The 21355-nt window shown below is 34.5% G+C and overlaps 1 pseudogene; it reads left to right on the top strand.

Moving 5' to 3' along the window:
* LOC129515215 (peroxiredoxin-2-like) overlaps positions 1-21039 on the top strand; it is a 113143-nt pseudogene extending 92104 nt beyond the window's left edge.
* The last annotated feature ends 316 nt before the right edge of the window (positions 21040-21355 follow it).

Below are 21355 nucleotides of genomic sequence, written 5' to 3'. Positions count from 1 at the left end.
TTTAATAAATATCTCTTTATTTACCTTCTTTTTGCTCCTGATCAAGCTATTAATACTTGTCTGTGAATTAATATCACTACATAACTAAAAATTCTCCTAAAATAATGAAGTGTGTGACAGAGTTGTAAGTATTTTTTAAATGGGGAAAAATGGAAAGAAATAAGATTGCAAAAAATTCTGACATTTTCAAGTTAAATTTGCAATAAATTTTAAATATCCAACAACAATAATGCCCCCAGGATGCCTGTTACATAGGTCTCAATCCCAACATACAAGAGGACTGAAGGGTTCTCCATGGATACCAATTTCTCCTTAGGATGGCATGACCATTTTATTTATCAACAAATACAAGTTGCCTGAGACCTCTGTCACTGATCAATAATTTAAAGGTGATTTTCTGCCTCTCTCTAGGAGACCATCAGGATCCATCTTTTCATTCCCACCAGAGTATACTATCCTTTTCATCTCCTAGACACTTGTGTTTGGGTACTTGGGGGCACACTGAGTTCTGGCCACAACATCACCCACCACTCTGGGTGGTGGAAATTCATCCATTATCCCCTCTGAAATTGAAGGTCTTTCAGAAGCAAAATCTTCTAATAATCACTTAGCAGGATCCTTCCTTTGACTTTTTTTGTTCTTTCTGAAACTAGACTTCCTACCTGACTCCCACTCCTTTGGTAATCAAAAATTCCTGTGGCTCACTCAGTAAGTTGTGGCTCACTCAGTAAGTTTTATCTTATTTTTCCCGTAATCTTTACACTTCCGGTCCTGGGAAGAGTGGATATCTTTCTTGCTGTGAATTTTCACTTCCTGAAATGCACTCCCTTTAAAAAAGGGGGAAAAATGGTTCTGCAAGTACATTCCATAATAATCCATCCTAATGCAATCTTGTACCTTCATTCTGGCCAGAACCTCTAATTCATGGCCCCTGGCTTACTATCATTCTTTCCAGCATTAATATTGCCATTACTTTGGTGACTTAAAAAATCCACAGAAGGGGATCTTCCCATACATCTGGCTCACCAGTCTCTTAAGTTTCTCACTTTCAATGACCATGTCCTCTACTCTATATCACTCACTCACTTCTAGAAAAGTCTGTGTTAAATCACTGATATCACCCATATATTTTTTTAAATTATCACCATCTTTTCCCTGTTCATCAATCACTGTCTTCATCAGAAAACATGCAAAACTATTTTGTATGAAATGTCTAAGCGTTTAGTAAAATGTTAAAAGCAAAGTTTCCAAGAAGCCTAATTAATGATATTTCATAGATTAATCTTTTTATTTTTCATTTTTTACTATTAGTTTCAAATGTTTTAAAATGTGTAATTTTTTACATAGAAAGAAAATTGTATATGTATGTGTTTTTATAGATACTTTCTGACAGCATATAAAGGTCATGGATTTATTGCTTAATACTTTTAATGTACTATGTTCCAATTAATCCAGAATGCAGGTATTGTTAGTAAAATTGTTAGTTCCTAATCCTATTTCTTCTCATTGATATGTACCAGCAGAGAGGTAAAATCAAGAACCAAATCATTATGGTCGAGACTGCTATTTCTGGTCAAGATGAACTAACAGGGATGAGATTTACCTTCCTGGTTGAAACAAACAAATAAATAAAAGGCACTAAAATGTATAAAAATATGGTATTTTAAATGCTGAGCATCAAGCATCATAAGAAGCCAGCAGGACCTGAGAAAAGGGAAATGAAAGGCTAGGCCTGCATTTGCCCTAATTATTGTTTTAACAGTTTCCAAGACCTCACCTAGGAGGGGTGAAATCCAAGAGGAGTCCCAAATTGGTTTTTCTAAGCTGAGGAGACAGAGCTGAGACTCTAGGAAGACCAAGGTGGCCAGAGTTAGGAGAACAGAGAGGAGGCAGCTCTGCAGAGAGAAAACCTCAGAAATCTGAGGAGATTCCCTTTCAGATATTCAGCCTATAATGCAACTGGTCAGCATGTGCATGTAATGAAGAGTCTGGGAAAGAATGATCTGGAAGGATTAGAAGGAACAATACCCAATGCCTATATAGGGTCAGGAATATGGCCTGTTCCCAAAACCAAGACTAAAAAGAAAATCAATTCAGAGAATGTTGAGTACAGTTTTCAAGAAGGCCTTGCTTCAATAGTGGGCAATAATAATAATTCAGCCCTATGCTGAGTACTTCTATGGAACTGCCTAACCATAAAATCAAGATACATAACATGAACAGTTTCCACATAGCTTTAACTGTAGGGAAGCAGAATCTTAAAAAATCAAGAATATTTATAGAAATCACCAGCTAAGCTGCCCGAATATCCTCAGAGGTCACATAGCCTCTCTTCCACTGTAGTCTACTGATTGGAGCAATCATAAACCCAGAGGGGTCATTTCAAAGTATTTGGGAGCCATATTTTAAAACTATCACAGTCATACCCTAAATTTATTTTGTTGTTACTGCATGAATATTGGTACTAGATTTGCTGAGAAAATTATAGAAACCATATGATCAATTCATGCTTAAAAGAAAAAAGAACTATTCCAGTAGGTAGAAGCAAACAAAAGTGTTAAGGATTTAGATATTCATATAAATGTATAACATAAATTTAAATACACATATACAATGAGTAAAAATCAAGTAATATTGTCACATTGATATGTTTGAGTTGTGAGTATGACTATTCCCATTACTTCCCAATTTCATCCCCTAGTCTGACATATGGCGTGTGGCAAAATTGAAAGAAATTTGATAAAGTACTATCAACTAATTAGTGTTGCAGGTATAGCTTCTGTTTCTGTGATATCATTCTTCTGGGATCAAATTAATATGGTCATGGCAATAGTATGCAGCAATGAGTCAAACTAAAATATCTTTTCTCTGTGATTTTCCACATACATCACAAAATTTATGTCAGTGATGCAATTGGTTAATCCTGTGTTCTGAGTAAATCAATATAAAGTACAAGAGTCTATCATAACCATTCCATAGCAAGAAATGTCTAAGAATTGAAAGGACTATTTATATGCTTTAATTATTTTGGAGTTGTTTTTGTGTGTATTTTAGTTCTAAATGTTTTATATTCTTTACCCTACACAGACAGTTAAACTATATTGAGTCATTCTTTTAGTGATGGAGATGATAAATGGATAGATATGAGCTTGACCTTAAAAACCTTTAAATGTTTTTAAATATAAGTTAATAAAGTAGTAGAAATGCCCTAAAATGGTAGTATGCTCCTGATATTAAAGTATTGTGATCTTGGTAATATGGAATGTAGTTTTAAACATTCATTAAAAACATTTGCATTATTTACTGAACTTTAAAGTTTAAAATGGTGCTTATTTGAGGTTATTTGCATTCACCTTTAAATCAGTTTTGATCTTTTTAATATGGTGACTGAAATTCCATCTATAATTATTGTTCCTTGTATACAAGTCTAGTCAATATTTCCATGAACAGGACTGATGCAAGGTTCTCTATACAGTGAGTCTAAAATGTGTCAGGACCGGTATGAGATAAAACAAATTACAGAGACACATAAAGAGTGCAATGTTGAAACTCATGGCATATTCATATAAGCATATTATATTTTTGCCTAAGTCTTTCTGGAAAAACTGATAATCAACTCATTACTAATCATCTTACTTTACAAAGAGAAATGTGCTTATGAGTTGAATATATTATATTTCATTAGCTCTAAAACACTGCCAATTATAAAATGTGTCATTATTTCATGTACATTATAAAAGGAAACCAGCTGCAAATTAAACTATGTAACAATGTTTGTTACTAGTTGTATATTTTCTTTATTTGACACACATTGAATGTAGTCTTTGGAGTTATTTAGGGTTTTCTGTAAAAATAAAAAGAATATACACATGAGGTAAATTAAGTACCTCTGAAATGCAAGCACAAAGTCCAACTCTTCTGAATAACTATTTTTGTTTATTTTTATTTGTTTTGCTTTGCTTTTATTGAAGTTTGACTTGCAACATACAGTATAACACCCAGTGCTCCTCCCATCAAGTGCCCCCCTCAGTGCCCATCACCTAGTTACCCCAACTTCAAGCCTTTGTTCATTTCCCAGAGTTGGGAGTCTCTTATGGTTTGTCTTTCTCTAATCCCACTCATTTCCTCTACTTTCTCTTATAATCCCTTTCACTATTTCTTATATTCCTTGTGGGGGTGAAACCATATGATGATTGTCCTTACTTCACTCAGCATAATGCCCTCCAGTTCCATCCACATTGAAGCAAATGGTGGGTATTTGTCCTTTCTGATAGCTGAGTAATATTCCATTGTATACATAGACCATATCTTCTTTATCCACTCATCTGTTGAAAGACATTAAGGCTCTTTCCACACTTTGGCTAATGTGGACATTGGTGCTATAAACATGGGGGTGCAGATGTCCCGGCGTTTCACTGCATCTGTATATTTGGGGTAAATACCAAGTAATGCAATTGCTGGGTCATAGGGTAGCTCTATTTTAAACTCTTTGAGGACATTCCACAGTTTTCCAGAGTGGCTGTATCAGTTCACATTCCCACCAACAGTGCAAGAGGGTTCCCTTTTCTCCACATCCTCTCCAAAATTTATTGCTTCCTGTCCTGTTAATTTTCCCCATTCTCACTAGTGTGAGGTGGTATCTCATTGTGCTTTTGATTTGTATTTCCCTGATGGCAATGATGTGGAGCATTTTCTCAAGTGCTTGTTGGCGATGTGTATGTCTTCTTTGGTGAGATTTCTGTTCATGGTTTCTGCCCATTTCATGATTGGATTTTTTGTTTCTTTGCTGTTGAGTTTAATAAATTCTTTACAGATCTTGGATACTAGCCCTTTATCTGATATGTCATTTGCAAATATCTTCTCCCATTCTGTAGGTTGTCTTTTAGTTTTATTGACTGTTTCTTTCGCTGTGCAGAAGCTTTTTATCCCGATTAAGTCCCAATAATTCATTTTTGCTTTTGTTTCCCTTGCCTTCATGGATGTATCTTGCAAGAAGTTGTCGTGGCCAAGTTCAAAAAGGTTGTTGCCTGTGTTCTTCTCTAAGATTTTGATGGATTCTTGTCTCACATTTAGATTTTTCATCCATTTTGAGTTTTCTTTGTATATGGTATTAGAGAATGGTCTAGTTTCATTCTTTTGCATGTGACTCTTCAATTTTCCTAGCACCATTTATTGAAGAGACTGCCCTTTTTCCAGTGGATAGTCTTTCCTGCTTTGTCGAATATTAGTTGACCCTAGAGTTGAGGGCCCATTTCTGGGTTCTGTATTCTGTTCCATTGATCTATGTGTCTGTTTTTTTGCCAGTATCATACTGTCCTGATGATCACCACTTTGTAGCACAACCTGAAATCTGGCCTTGTGATTCCCCTGGCTCTGGTTTTGTTTTTCAATATTCCCCTGGCTATTCAGAGTCTTTTCTGATTGCACACAAATCTTAAGATGATTTGTTCCAACTCTCTGAAGAAAGTCCATGCTAATGAAAATAAAATGGAGCATGTGTTTCCATGCTTACGAATTATTTGAATAATATTTTTCCAAATTTCTCTTCCTTCTTAAACCTGCAGTCACTCATCTTTTCTTTTGTTGAGAAATAATTCATAATAAAAATGGATACATTATGCATGAGAAGTATTTTAAAGTTTTTTTTTTCTTCAACTCATTCGTTTCTCTTGGTAGTAAAATGTAGCATGCCAATGTTTAAAAATGCAATTAACACTATTTATTTATTCAGATCGTCACAATTTTCACCTACTAAAACTAGTGACGATTTTGTACCTCTTCCTTCCAGGTTTCTCCCAAGAGTAAATGTGCTAATGATATCTGTAATCCCTCATGCTGTAGTAAGAAAATAATGAAGTCTCAAACTCAGGCACCTTATTGTTTTTACACTATGTTTTTTAAGCAAAACAACTGGAATTTTCTTTAATAAATTTGAATTTGGGATGATTATAAGAGAAAATTATTCACTGATTATTTCTTATATTTTCTTGTATCTAACAGACTGATAATGTAGTCTGGATATAGTAGTATGCTATTAATGGTGTTACTAAATTCTAAATAAGTGTCTCCATTCAAATTGAGCCTCAAAATAATAGTTTATAATAAAGTTTATTATTGAATAATATATTAGATCACATATTTGGAGGGGAATTTCAGAGCTTTAAGATTTACCTCAAAACTTTGATGATCATCCTAATAATCATCATAAATTTAATAGATTATTATTCTCTCTATATAATTGAAATATTTGATTTGATCAGTATTGAAGAGGAATGATCAAAGTAGAAATGATCTTTTTTTTTTTTTTTTAAAAAAAAGAAGATTTATTTATTTATTTATGACAGACATAGAGAGAGAGAGAGAGTGAGGCACGGGAGGAGGGAGAAGCAGGCTCCACGCCGGGAGCCTGATGTGGTACTCGATCCCAGGACTCCAGAATTGCACCCTGGGCCAAAGGCAGGTGCTAAATCTCTGAGCCACCCAGGGATCTCTGAAATGATTTTTTAAAGATTATTTATTTCTTTATTTATTTATTCATGAGAGACAGAGAGAGAGGGAGAGAGACATAGGCAGGGGGAGAAGCAGGCTCCTCATGAGGAGCCTGATGCGGGACTCAGTCCCAGGACCCTGGGATCACAACCTGAGCCAAAGGCAGGTGCTCAACCGCTGAGCCACCCAGGTGCCCCAGAAATGACCATTTTAATCTAGGAGCTTAAATTTGAGTTATGACTGCTTTCCAAAAATTGCCTAATACTTTTTCTAAAACCATAGGGAATAAAATCACAGTCCATTTGTAGCAGAAAAATTAAAAAGTTTAAGGAAGAAAGTCATGTATAGTAAATAATTCCAAAATGATTGCACTAAGCTTAAGATATATAGTGGCCTTGTATTTTTTTTTTCTCAAAGGAGCCTATAAGGAAACAATAATCCTCTATGTTGTATATCTGCTCCTCAATTTGGTAGATTCCTCATGAATGTTGTCCTATATTTTCTTGTGTTCTAAAATACATTTGACACTTTTAAAAATATCATATTTTGAAGATATATTTAATGGAAAATGATGCAAGATTGAACATATACTTGGAATTCCTGATTTAACAGTGCATATAGTCTATAAAATTAGAAATCTGACAGTTTCTGTTGAAAATTTGTCAATGTGAAATTGATGAATCATGTAACAAGTTTCTCCTAAGGTTTTAACTAGATTACTACAAAAATACAATTGTGAGAATATCTGAATATCTTATTAAAGTGATAGAATTTTATTTCCAAAGAGAAAGCTCTAAACACTTAACAGCATTTAATTGAAATTATTTTTGTTATTGTGCTTAAAACTTGAAGTGGCTGATGATTTTTTTCCCTCCGGAATGTGGATTTATTTGTTTAATTTTTGGGGAAAAAAAGTCAATAACACAAATACTCATTTATTTTACTATTATTTCATATATTTAGACTTGATAGCTCCAGGGTATTTTACATCCTTTGTACATATAAAACAATGAACTAAAAGTATTAACATACTTAAGATAACTTTTTTCCTCAATCTTTACCTTTCTTCCTATTAATTGATATATCTCTTACCACACTATGATGAAAAATTTAATTCTCTTCCATTTTAATTGCCAATGGAGTCAGCACAATCAATATTTGCTGAAAAACTTGTAATTAATTTTGTTTTCTATCATGACTTTTCCAGAGAACAGAAAAAAAATTGCATTGAATTTGGGAGTTCTTCTAATACAATTTTCACATGAAAAGAACTTCATTTCTCTTTTTTGTAACACATTATTACAACGTACAAAGCATTCTCTATCTTTTAACAATACTTTTGGCTAATTAGTTTCTTTTTTACAGATGCAAAATGCAAGATTCCTATAGAATAGATGCTAGGACTGTCATTCAAATTTAGCTATTTGCCTGTAGGCTATAAAAGTATTTCTTTTGTGCGATATTATTTGGGGGTTCCTTGAGTAATAATAATAACAATAATATTACTAATAATGTTATGTATTAGAACTTTAAAAAGGTTGAATAGGAGTGGTTAAGAAAGATGTTGCCTACATATGGATTCCAGGAGAAAGGCAATCACTTTCAAAATTAAGTATGGTGTTAGCTCTAGATATTTGCAGTTTTTCTCTGTCAGCTTGAAGAACTTCCTTCTATTGAAATTTGTTGAGAATTTTTAAAAAATCATGACTGAATGTTGAATTTTGTCAAATACTTATTTTTCCACCTATTGCCATGGTCTTTTTTTTTTCTTGTTACTCTGTTAATATGATGGGTTGCACTGATTTTCAAATGTTGAACTAATCTTTGTGTTCCTGGTATAAATCCTCTTAATTTTAATGTGTTATTGTTTATATATATTATTTCAATTTGTTGGTACTTTCTTGAGAATTCTTACATTTATTTTTATTAATAATATTGATCTTTAAAACAAAAAAAAACAAGATGATCTCTGATGTGTCAGGATATGCTGGTCTCATAAAATGAGATGAAAACTGTTGTTTTCTTTTACATTTTCTGGAAGACATTTTTAAGAACTGGCACTAATTCTTTTTTAAATGCTTGATATAATTCACTGAGGAGAGCATCTAGGCCTAACCTCCCCCCACCCTCCCCTAGAAAGATTTTAGTACAAATTTAGTACAACTGAGGTTATCCATTTCTTCTTGGGTGAAGATTCAGTTTGCATTTTTCAAGGAATTGATCCATTTCATCTAAGTTGTCAAATTTTGTCAATAGGATTCTCTGCAATATTCCTTCATTATCCTTTAAATTCTGTGGAATCTACAGTGATAAATCCTATTTCATTTTGATATAGGCAATAGATTTTTTTTGGTCAAAAATTTGATTTTCTATACTGTTTCTTCATTCTTAATTTTATTGATTTCTGATCCTATATTTATTAATCCTTTCTTTCCGTTTGCTTTGGTTTAATTTTCTGTTATCTTGTTATAGTTTCTTGAGATAGATGCTTGCATTATTGACTTGGGATCTATTTTCTCCAAAAAGCATTCATATATTTAGCTCTAATCTTTTAAGTCTATTTCTCAGATTTTGATATATTTGTATTTTCATTTTCATTTAGTTCAAAATATTTTCTATTTTCCCTTGAGACTTTTGCTTTGATCTTTGGATTATTTAGTAGAGCATTGCTTATTTTAAAATATTTTTAGGTTTATCAGATAGCCTCCTGCTATTTATTTTATGTTTAATTCTCCTTTTGTCAGAGAACACTGTTTGAGCAATTTTGATTCTTTAAATATGATAATGTTTGTTTTGTGATCTAGATTGTGATCTTAGAGGTAGATAAGGGTATTGTTAAATCATGTGGATGGATTCTTTGTTGTGTAGAATGGTTTCATGCATTGGAGAATGTGTAGCATCTGAACCTTCTGCCCACTAAATGCCAGTAGTTTACAACAACTTTTTTGCAGTGATTTTCAGATTTCTCTCAGAAATGAAAAAGACAGAGAGCACACCTGTGTGGGAGCCGGGGTGGGGGAGAGTCAGGGAGAAGGGAAAAGGAGACAAAGAATCTTAAGCAGGGTCCATGCTCAGCCTGAGCCTGATTAGGTTTGGATCCCACAAGCCTAAGATCATGACTGAAGCCAAAATCAAGAGTTGGACATTTAACCAACTGAGCTGCCCAGGCACCCTTTCATGGGAAATGTTTATTTAAATGCCTGTCAGGAGCAAAAATGCCTCCTACTGAAAGTAACTGACTTAAACATAATTATAATTATTTCTTAAATTTGGTATTTGTATTTTGGATATTTTAGATTTGCTTGTTCTCAATCCTATTTTAACCATTGTAAAATGTCATCATTATTCATTCATTTTACCTTTGTCTCTTTGAATTAATTACTTTATGTAGAAAAGTACATTCAGGAAAAAGTACTTATCAGTAAATTGGTATTTCAATTTAGCTTTCTTTCTTTGTGTGTGTGTGTGTGAGTACAGTAGTACCAATTAGCCATTCTTAATATTGGAGATTTAGGGTTTTCTTGCATGATAGTAATCTATATTTGCACACTAATGACAACTTCACATTAGGAAAAAAAGGTCTCCTCCTTCATTTTTGTAACTTTTACTGTGGTGCCATTGATGTAGGTTTTTAAATTACTAAAATAATTACTTTTTAGTTTTTGTCTAAGGGAATGAAGCTTGAACAAATGTCTCTTGATTGGCGGTGGTGGGCAAATCGTGAACCATTTGATAATCACTTAATAATGATAGTTTTTAGGTACCAATTTAGACCAGCTGCACTGGACAGTCTGGTCTCATCATTATTTCTTCTTTGTGAAATAAGCTGTTATTATGGTTCACACAAACACATTTCTGTTTTTTTCATAACTAGAACAGTTCACCTGTGACAATCAACAAGGGAAAAATCTCCTATATAAAATTTTTCCTTTACAGAGAGGACAACTTGATATAAATATTATTATTAATGGATTTAGAAAAGCCATTTCTCTTATTTTACTGTCTGGTAAATGGTGGTTTTATTTTCTTTACTTATACTGAGGACAATGATTTTAAAAGTCAAAAATAGTTCATCCCTTAGGTGAGATAAGTAGATTTTCACAGCTGATTGTATCAAACTTGCCCTCATAGATTTGGTAATATCTGATTATAACTGATTGATAAAGAGTGATAGGTTTGTTTTTGTTTTTTGAACTTTCCCATGTTTTAAACTATAGAGTATTGTGAAAACAGGGGACTTGGTAAATTTAAAAATTGTTTTTCATAAACTACTTTTTGTACATTTCCTCAACTTCACTCATAAATCAAATAATCCAAATCAACATGAACTAGATTATCCAGATCAAATGCTTTGCATTTCCAATAAGTATCAGCACACTTCACAAAACCAGTTAGTAGTAGTAATATTATTACTATGCACTACCTTATTCTTGAGGGCTTGCTTTGGGCCAGGTGCAATGCTTCATTATCTAATTTAATCTGTTTCCATTTTCACAAGAAAATGTGGGTTGGGGCCATATCTAGCAAATGAAAGACCTAGAAATTGAAACTAGGTCTGACTGTTCCACAAACTTTCATTCTCTAATACTTATATATGATCCTCAAAGAGTAGAAATTCATATAGCTTAGGATGTTGAGAGTATGAAGAGAGTGGATGTCCAAGGAAGTAAAAAGAGGATGTGCAAAGGCATGAAGGGATCCAAGAGCTTTGTTACTGATCTTTGAGGAGATCTGCAAATGATGAGAGGATAAAATTCAAAGTGCACAGTTACTAAACTGTGAGTCTGTGTTGCTCAGTAGCAAACAATGTTAAACAGTCTTGACTTAACCCTGAGCACCAGGGAATCACTGAATTTTGAGCGGACAAATAATATCCTTATTATGCACAAAGAAACTTTCTTTGTTTTTATGGTTAATGTATCATAAGACCATAAGACTGAAAACAGTATTTATCAGATTGAGTCTGTATTAAAGTTGCTGAATGGTTGAGTGTTGGATTTGGGTCATGGAACTACAGCATCTTTGGGGGTTAATGGGAAAGTAAGATTTAAGAATTACACCATGGTTTCTGGATATTTGTTAATTTTTGTTTGTTTGTCTAGCAAGGCCTTAAGTGCCCTGGGGAAAAAATTGGAGAGCACAGCAGTTTGAGGATGTTGGATGCATTTATCTTCGTTATACTTTTTTCATCTTCTGCAGAACTCTGGACTATGGCCAGTTTCTGCATAGAGCTTTCTTTTAAAACTCTCCCCAGTGAGCTCTTCATTGTGTGAAAATCCTGTTTTCCTCTAGGTTTATTCCCCTATTCTTTTAAAAAAGAAAATCTTCCCTACTCTCTTCTGTCTTTTCCTGTTTGGGGAAGTCACCAGGAAAACCCTACCTGATACAGAACCATTCATGGTGTATGTCTGCTTTACAGCATTAGTGAATTCAAATCCTGTTCCCACATTTGCTTGTATTTTGGCTGTTTTCACCATCTAATCACACCCATCAAACCTGTGTATTAGTAGAATGCTTACAAAGGTTTTCCAACTATTTTCTGAGACACCATTCTTTATTAAGAGGGTAAACTGTCAGTCTTGGCATTATTTTTTTAACCTGGTTTGTGTATACTATGCAAAATGTATGTAGTTTCCAGAATCAATGCAGATTTGTCCACCTTTTATACATGCTGTGATTCATTTCAATGGGGGTAAGAAGCTGAAGGTAAAATTAGCACTGAAAGTCAAGTCATTTATTTACTCAGGACTACTTTTTCCTGTACTTTCTTATACTTCCTTTCCATGGTGCTCTGTTCAGCTTACTTATTCCACTGAACACTATTCTCAAGGAAACCATGACATTCTCTCCTTGTTTTTGTTCAATCTGAGTCATCTGAAATCGACTTCTCAGGCCCCTGGATTTCTTCAGCACTTACTTGGATGACATATCTTGCCATTTAATCATATTCTATTGTTCTTACTTTTCTGTAAGCAACTGATAATCCCATTACTTAATGAGATGATGTTAGGCATCTGAAATGATGGAGTCTCTTCTACTTTTATGCTCTTTTAGTAATGATCAAAGGGATCCATTTAATCTCAGAAGGCTTTAGCAAATCAGTGCGATGCTAGTGGATTCTAGCCTGAAAAAAATGAGATCTCAAGCATTCTCTATACACAGAATTTTGCTTTCAGATATCTTAATCATAGGTATTATGACTGCCTATGGTTTGGTCAGTAGATGCCCTGAGAGATTTTAAATTTGTGCTCTTTAAGTGATGCCCTAGTTTGGCTTCTGGTATAACATTCAGTTTTATCTCCTACTTTCTCTCTTACTAATTTTCAGTCTCATTCACAGGATGTTCTTTCTTTACTTGCTTCTTTTATGTATTGCCATGCCCCATGTTCTCCCCTAAGATCTTTTCATCCTGTTCTAATATTCCCCACATTTCTGTGCTTGTTTTCGCCTATGCTTCAAATTCCATCTCTTTCAGGTGATTTTAAAGATTATTTATTTTGCCCATTGCATCTTCAAAAGTTTTGTCCTTTATATCCTGGTACTTGATAACTCCACTAAAAATGTCATAGATATCACTCTACTATTCCTCTTTTTATTTTCTTGATTACAGATACTTCCTCCATCTCAGTCATATAGGAAATAAACCTGGGAACTATCTTTTAACGTTTATTATGTTTTAGTCCCTGTTCCTACAAGTGCCAGCTTTTGTATTTTTTCACCTTTTGTTCATGTGTTCAGTGTCAACTCCACAACTAATACTTTAGTTCAGACTCTCATTTTCTCTTCTTTCAACCATTGTCATATTCTCCAACCTAATCCCCCTGCCTCCTAACTTGCTTTTCTCCATTTACCTTTACCATGGCTGCCAGAGTGATTTTTCTAAAAAGCAAGATTACCTTATTACTCCATTGCTTAACAGTCTTCAATGGATTATACTTTCCTACAAGATGAAGCCCAAACTTCTTTATATAATGCCAGGGCTTCCATGACTGGAGTGCTCCCAGTGCCCAGTTGGGCTTTTTTTTTTTTTTTTTAACTTTATCTCAAATTTTCCAAAACCAACCTTATAAAAATATCCATAGTTCTTTTCTTTTTAAAAATATTTTGTTTACTTATTCAGGAGAGACAGAGAGAGAGGCAGAGACACAGGCAGAGGGAGAAGCAGGCTCCTTATGGGGAGCCCAATGTGGGACTCGATCCCGGGGACCCAGTATCAAGCCCTGAACCAAAGGCAGATGCTCAACCACTGAGCCACCCAGGCCTCCCTCAACATATCTATAGTTCTGCAGGGCACCTTCTTTAATGACTCAGGTGCCTTTTGGGGGTTATTCTTAATTTCCAAAATTACTTTATTTACTGGCCAACAACTACTCATCTACCAACATTCAACTCATTTGTTACTTTTCCTGAATTCTTCAAATGAAATACTCAGTTCTTCCTTCATGACCCCACTACAACATATACATTCTGCCCCTAAAATGTCCTATTAAATTTATTTGTTTTTACATCTGTCTCACTTAGTCATGTGAGTTCAGGTATTCAGTCAACAAATGATTAATTAGAATGTCCTTTGATAGGATTAGAGTATTTGAAGATGATAAAACAAACTCTTTGGAATCAAAACCTTATATACAATTTGCCCTTTCGTCCCCTTATTCACATAATCAACCTTTAGCAAACTTTAGGAACATTATATACATATGCATGAACATCTATGTGTAGCATATATATATGTATATATATATGAAAGATTCAGTAAAATTATGATTACATTAGTAAAAGATTAACTGATTTATTGGTAAGTGATTGCCTAAATTTAGTAAGTAAAATAATATCCTAACTCATATATCTTATTCCTGTGAACTATGTAAGGTTAATTTTCACCATGAAAGTTTCCTACAGGGATCCCTGGGTGGCGCAGCGGTTTGGCGCCTGCCTTTGGCCCAGGGCGCGATCCTGGAGACCCAGGGTCGAATCCCACATCGGGCTCCCGGTGCGTGGAGCCTCCTTCTCCCGCTGCCTGTGTCTCTGCCTCTCTCTCTCTCTCTCTCTCTGTGACTATCATAAAATAAAAAAAAAAAAAAAAAAAAAAAAAAAAAACTCCATTTAAAAAAAAAAAAGAAGGTTTCCTACATTACTTCAATGAGACCTGGAATCACAATCTGGTCCTGCTGCTATGGTGCCTAGGCTGTCTGTGTCTAGGTTTATGAGTAGCTGTACCTATTAAGCAGGCTTCCTACACAGACTCAGGGAGATACTTGTATTTAAATTCTAATACATTTTGGGTACATAATACACTTTTGTTGTTGTTGAATTCCCCCAATTTCAAATTATTAAGTAGGTTTTCCAGCCATGTGGACTGTAACATATTTTTTTTTTTTACTTTTTGTGTATTTCTTAATCTTAGTTGCAATTACTCCTGAAATGAGTAAACATATCTTTTATTTCTTTTTATCTTTGCTATTATCTAGTACAGTGCCTTATATATCAGAGTTGCTTAAAATAATTTAAAATAATTTATTTGTAGAGTGAATATTTTCCATGTGCTAGCCCCTTCATCTTATAAAATACAAACACCCTCACCCTGCATCTACCCAGACAAGACTGACACATTCAAGGCTCCTGAATATAAGATTGTTTCACTGGATTATGAAAGTCTATTATGAACATGTAAAATAAAGGAGGTGCTTGTTCTTATTGCAGGTAGAAATGTAAATAAAAACCTGTTCATAGTAGTTAAAAAACAAAAGAAATGAACCCTAAAATATGCAGAAAAAATTCAATCAGAAAGCATGGGATATACATATAAGAAACTTCTAAAATGTTATTTAAAAATTATAAAACAAAAATGGAGTAAATGAAAAGATACATGTAATTGTTTATATCAAGATGGTGTGGTGGAAGTTGTTGAAATGTATTATGACCAATTATTAACATTGTCATACGTTCTTGCATTATTCTTTTCTTAATTTTGTTTTCTAAAAAGAATTAATATGGAATGTGGTATGATGTAAAGTAGTGCATCATGATAGTTGTCAAATAGTAGCTAAACAACAACAGCATGGAGTTGTAGGGAAAGAGAAGAGCTAGCATGGGGGTGGTGGTGAATGGGACTACATGACCCTCAATACTTTTTTCATAAAAAAGGTAATACCATGACTTTATCAGGACAATTGCTATGTAAACTAAAATTCTTTCCTAAAAGTGTATATCATTGAAAACTATGTTTAAATTTCTCAAAGGCAAATTGGAAGAATGCAAGGACATTTGTTTTGCAAAGAAATGTCCTGCACACTTTTCTTTTTTCTTTCTTTCTTTTTTTTTTTTTTTTTTTTTTACTAAACTAATAATTGTCTGGCTTCAGGGAGCAAGTCCCAGGGATAATATTGCATGATTTGGTGTAATACTATTCATCTTTTAGCCATGATATATTTAGTTTCTAAACCTTTACATTTATAGACTAAAATTTACTTAATCTTTATTCAACTTCTCATTTTAAGTTTTTGATCTAATGAATATCATTTACAGAGAGACAAGCCACAACATATCTCCCACATATTACATATCTCCCATGTATTGTAAGTGTAGACACTCTAGGATATTTTCCAAGGATAATTTTGTCTTTAACTTAGAATTAACAAAACCTGTAAGAGTATGATGAAAAATAAAATTAAAAATTAATTAATAAAAATAAAATAAAATAAAATAAAACCTAAAATAAATCCTTAGGATGGGGTAGTTTCCTTTTCTCTTAGCTTAGATGCAGACTGTTCAGTCGAGCAGTTTGGTTTCACTTCATGAGAAAGCCGAGTGGTCTCTAGGCACATCCATGCTTTAAAGAAGCACCACTGTCCCCAGGTTCTAATGCAGCACTTTAACAGCATCTTGAAAGCCTAATGAACCTCAAGCATATTCATACAGTTCAAAAGAAGTCCCATGAATCCTCTTACACTGTCTATGCAGCACACATTTTTAAAAGGAAGACATTTTTAGTGCAGGCAACTCTGTCTTCCATAGGATCCATACTCTAATGGGATAGAACTCGGTGAGAAAGGGCTCCCTCCTTCCCCAACCCCATGCTCCATTCTGATGCAACACCACGAAGATTGTTTCGTAAATGTATTTTTTAAAGATTTTATGTATTTATTCATGAGAGACAGAGAGAGGCAGAGACATAGGCAGAGGGAGAAACAGGCTCCTGGTGGGGACCCCCATGTGGGACTCCATCCCAGGACCCCAGGATTTGGACCTGAGCCAAAGGCAGATGCTCAACCACAGAACCACCCAGGTGTCCCTGTTTTGTAAATATTTTTAATTGCCCTTCCATGAGCATTGACTATAAGGTGTGTTTTTTTCCCCCTTACTGCTAAATAACACCACAACTGCCTACTGGTGCTCCTATTTCTACTACTATTACCATCACTACTACTACTGAAGCACTCTGTGTTTCTGACAACACAGAACAACACCGTAATTATCATTTTAAAAGACCAGTAAGCTGAGACAAAGAGGTTAAGTATGGCAAATAGAAAAATTACAAAAAATCGGTATATAGCCTCTCTTTAAATCAAGAGAAAAATCAGAAAACATGATACAGAGATTTACCCTTAACTTTTGTTCTTCATTCAAATTTTTCATTATTATTATAAATACCAATGTAATACCACCTTGTTTCTTGGTTTAAAATGCATTTAACTTCTCTGACGTGTTGTTTTGTGTATTACCATCCTAACAGTGGCAGCAGTGTACCTGTGCTAGGTAAAATATTTTGTCCCATTTAAGTCAAGATGAACTTCCCTCCCACCTCAGAAATGAAAGTTCTCTAAAATAGTCTGGATCAGTAAAGATAAACTCCTATTAAATATTGTTTCAAAATAATTATCTATTTTAATATGTATAAATACTATGTTCTGTTTTTTTTTTTTTAAAAAGAAGTACATTTTCCTAGGACTTAGAAATCACTAATTACTGCTATGCACTTCACTTTGGTACAAAATCTTTTGTACCCCAAATCTTTTTTTTTTCTTAATTAAAAACTGTGTCACAAAAGCATTTAAAGAAATCTAGTAGGAAAGTGGTTAAGGTTTTAAGCAATTTGAAGTCATATAAGGCTAAATTTAAATCACGATTCTAACTGTATAAACTTTGATAAACAACTATACGTTGTTGTAAAATGGGCACAATATAAACTGGATCACAATGTCATTTTAAATATTATGTGAACTAATTATGTAAGGCAAGACACAGTTTGCACACAGCAAATAACTAAATTAATGTCAGCTTAAAATTATCAACAATATTTCACTGTATAATAATTTAAAAAATATATTGGGATGTCTGGGTGGCACGATTGAGCATCTGACTGTTGGTTTTGGCTCAGGTCCTGATCGCAGGGTCCTGAGATCAAGTCCTGCATCAGGCTCCCCACTCAGTGTAGAGTTGGCTTGCAATCTCCTTCCCTCTGCCCTTCCCTCTCGTTCTCTCTCTCTCTCTCTCAAATAAATCTTTAAAAAATATATTTATCCAAAGAGTTTAGGCAAATTACACGACAAGTCATCTATAATATCTTTAGTTATAAAAGTTTCTATCACATATTCAAAGAAACCTAAAAGAATGACTTTGGAGATCCAGAAGCATTTTCTTTAAGGTTCTCTCAAAAAGAGTAATGTAGGTATGTTAGTTTCATCCATATATTCAACAGGTATTTTACAGCTACTATATTCTAGGCTCTGTGCTAAGCCACTAATAAATACTGGTGAATAGAAGAAAATAAAAATAGTCTCTATGAGATCTGTGGTATTGTTTTGGTTCAATTAAACAGTAAAATGAAAGACCACTTGCAAGTTATGCTGGCACTAGGAGTTTAGTTCCAAAAACCACAGCAAAGCAGATAACAATGTCCTAAAGTAAAACAATAAAAAAAATCATTATTTTTAATAAGTTCCTACAAATTTTAATTAGGAAGAAAGGGAAGGATCCAGAATTTAACAATTAGTTTATGCACAATTAAGTATATGGCAATATACATGCAGAAAAGCTGTTCTACTAAAAAGGTGAGAAAGTATTGGGACAAAACAATAAATAGTGAGATAGGCAAGAAAAGAGCCTTAGAAAGGAGACTTTTTTTCAGAAAGCACAGGGAAACCTGGAGAATTACTGTAATAAAATAATAGCTAATATTTTATAATTGTTTACTCTGTGCCAGAAAATGACAAAGCAATATGTATGTTTTATATCCTTTAATCCCCTCAAGAAAGAAGTATAGCCATCTTATTATATATGAGAATACTGGATTTAGATATTGTGGTAATTTGTTCAAAGTCACAGAACATGTCACCAGTGGCAGACTGAGTTTAACACAGATCTTCATGTCTCCAAAATCTAAGCACTCATCTACTATGTTCTGTGGACAATGATAAATTTGGGACCTTAAACACTCTATCTTTTTAATGAAACTAACTTCGCAGGTGCTTTCCTTTGTTTTGTCTAGCTGGTAACTAGCTCTGCATATTTACTTTGTGAACACAATAAAATTAAGGAAAATTATGGAAGGAGAGGAAAAACGGCAATCATGTGAGGATGCGAGCCATGATACATTTGATTTCTGAATAATTTTATTGCCATAATTAAAAATATTTCTACTAGGAAGTTATCAAAAGGATTATTTGACAATTAATTGACTTTATCATTTAAGTGTTGTTAATATTTATGTATATCTATTCTTGATATTAATCAATGTATAAAAATTAAGGTAAACTATGTAGGATTAAAATATCCTTAAAATTTATTTTGATAGAATATTATTGAGCATACAGAAAAAAATGAAGAAAATCACATAAAATAGCATATTTAATCATTTTCTCTATATGATTAGAAGTCTGTTATCAAATATAACTTAATTTTCAATTTCATTCCAACCTTAATTGGAATTGTCTTGCTCAACAAATAATTATGCACCAAACACATAAAAATATGGCACTATGCTATGCCATGTGCAATAATTAAATTTTTTTGAATCACTGGAAGGATTTATAATGCTCTACAGAGTATACATAAATGCGAAGGATATTATTCCGTAGGAGGAGAAAAGCATAGCCAATTATCAGGCAAGAGTGAGACATTCAAAAACAGCTTTCAAATTGTCACCTCACTGGCACAGAACACACTTTATCTATGGCCCATAAACCACCAAAATAGATATCAGCTACCCCGGCCTCAGAAGCTACAGTCTCATCTGAGAATGGGTATTTTGTATGCTCTCTGGTTTTACAGTCCAAGCTTGGTGAAATGATCTGGCTCAATAATTCAAAAACTAAAACTAAAAGTTTGCTCAAACAACTAAAAGGTAACAGAAACTATAAGCCTGAAATTCATATTACTTGTGTATGTGGGTGTCCATGTGCGTGCATGTGCACGTGTATATATTTATAAGTTGGATACAGGCTGGCCCATGATATGTTTCAAACTTTACTGCAGAATTCTTTTAATCACCGAGCAGCACATGGAATTTTTCACTGGCCATGAATCAGCATCATGATTGAGGCATGTCTAGGGAGAAATTCTGGTTTGCAACAAAGCAGCTGAGAATAACCATATATGTTAAAAATCTCAACACACTGGATTTTGATTAAATACAACACAAAACCAATTATCAAAAGAAACAAAAAAAAAACAAACAAACAACCCATTTTGTAATATTTGCACACAAGTATTCATTGATCTGGAAGTTAGGTCTAAATTCGAACTATTTTAAATATTGTCTATAAAGAAAGAGAAACTGTAATTGTAGGGAAGCAATTCTGAGATGGGCGCGCTGAGGATGCAAGTCTGTGAGTCTACCAGTCCGTCTGTTTTCAGCCTTGACCCCCAGCAGTGCGCACTTGGGAAAGCTGGCCCAGAACTTCCAGGCCACCTTCGAGGACAAGGTGAAGCTCTCCGACCACAGAGGGAAATACTTGGTGCTCTTTTTCTACCCACTGGACTTCACCTTTGCCCTTTGGAGATCACGCCTTGCAGTGAGTGTGCCAAGGACTTTGGCAAGTTGGGCTCTGAGCTGCTGGGGGTCTCTGTGGACTCTAAGGTCACCCAACTTGCTTAGACCAACACTTTGAGGAAAGAGGGAGGCTTGGGGTCTCTGAACATCCCCCTGCTGGCAGATGTAACCAGAAGCCTGTCAGGGGATTATGGCAGGCTGAAGAAAGATGAAGGAGTTGCCCTCAGGGGCCCCTTTATCATCAATGGCAAGGATGCTCTTCGCCAGGTCACTGTCAACAATTTGCCTGTGGGGCACTCTGTGGACGAAACTCTGTGGCTGGTCCAGGTCTTCCACTATACGCATGAGTATGGGGAAGTCTGTCGGCTGGCTGGAAGCGAGGCAGCAACGAAGTCAAGCCTAATGTGGCCAACAGCAAAGGATAATTCTCCAAACACAAAGAGGCTCGCAGACAGGTGGAAAGCTTGGGCTGTTGGCCTCCACCTGTACCCCTATCTAGATTCCCCCATTCTGACAGGAAAGGCCAGACCTGCCTCCTTAAACTCCATAATCCATGATTTTGAGGGCTAGGCCAAGGCCTTCTCATTCTCCTAGCTGGGATCTTGTGAATGGTGACCCCATCCCTGGAGCCCATCTAGCTGGGCACAGGCCCAGAAGTAACCAATAAAGTATGAAAATAGAGAAAACAAAAACACAAACAAACCAAAATAAAACAAATTTCCAGGAAGGAAAAGCCTTATAGTAGTACATTTTTACAATGAGGAGAAAATATCTACACACTTATGTTTGATAAAAGACCTATATCCAGAATGTATAAGGAGTGCCTACATCTCTTACCAAAAAGGCCAAAGGACCATGAAATATGCTCAAAAT

This window comes from Nyctereutes procyonoides, unplaced genomic scaffold (assembly GCF_905146905.1).
Source record: "Nyctereutes procyonoides isolate TBG_1078 unplaced genomic scaffold, NYPRO_anot_genome, whole genome shotgun sequence".
Lineage (NCBI taxonomy): Eukaryota > Metazoa > Chordata > Mammalia > Carnivora > Canidae > Nyctereutes > Nyctereutes procyonoides.
Note: the sequence above shows the minus strand (reverse complement) of the source record. Positions and strands in the feature narration are given on the sequence as shown.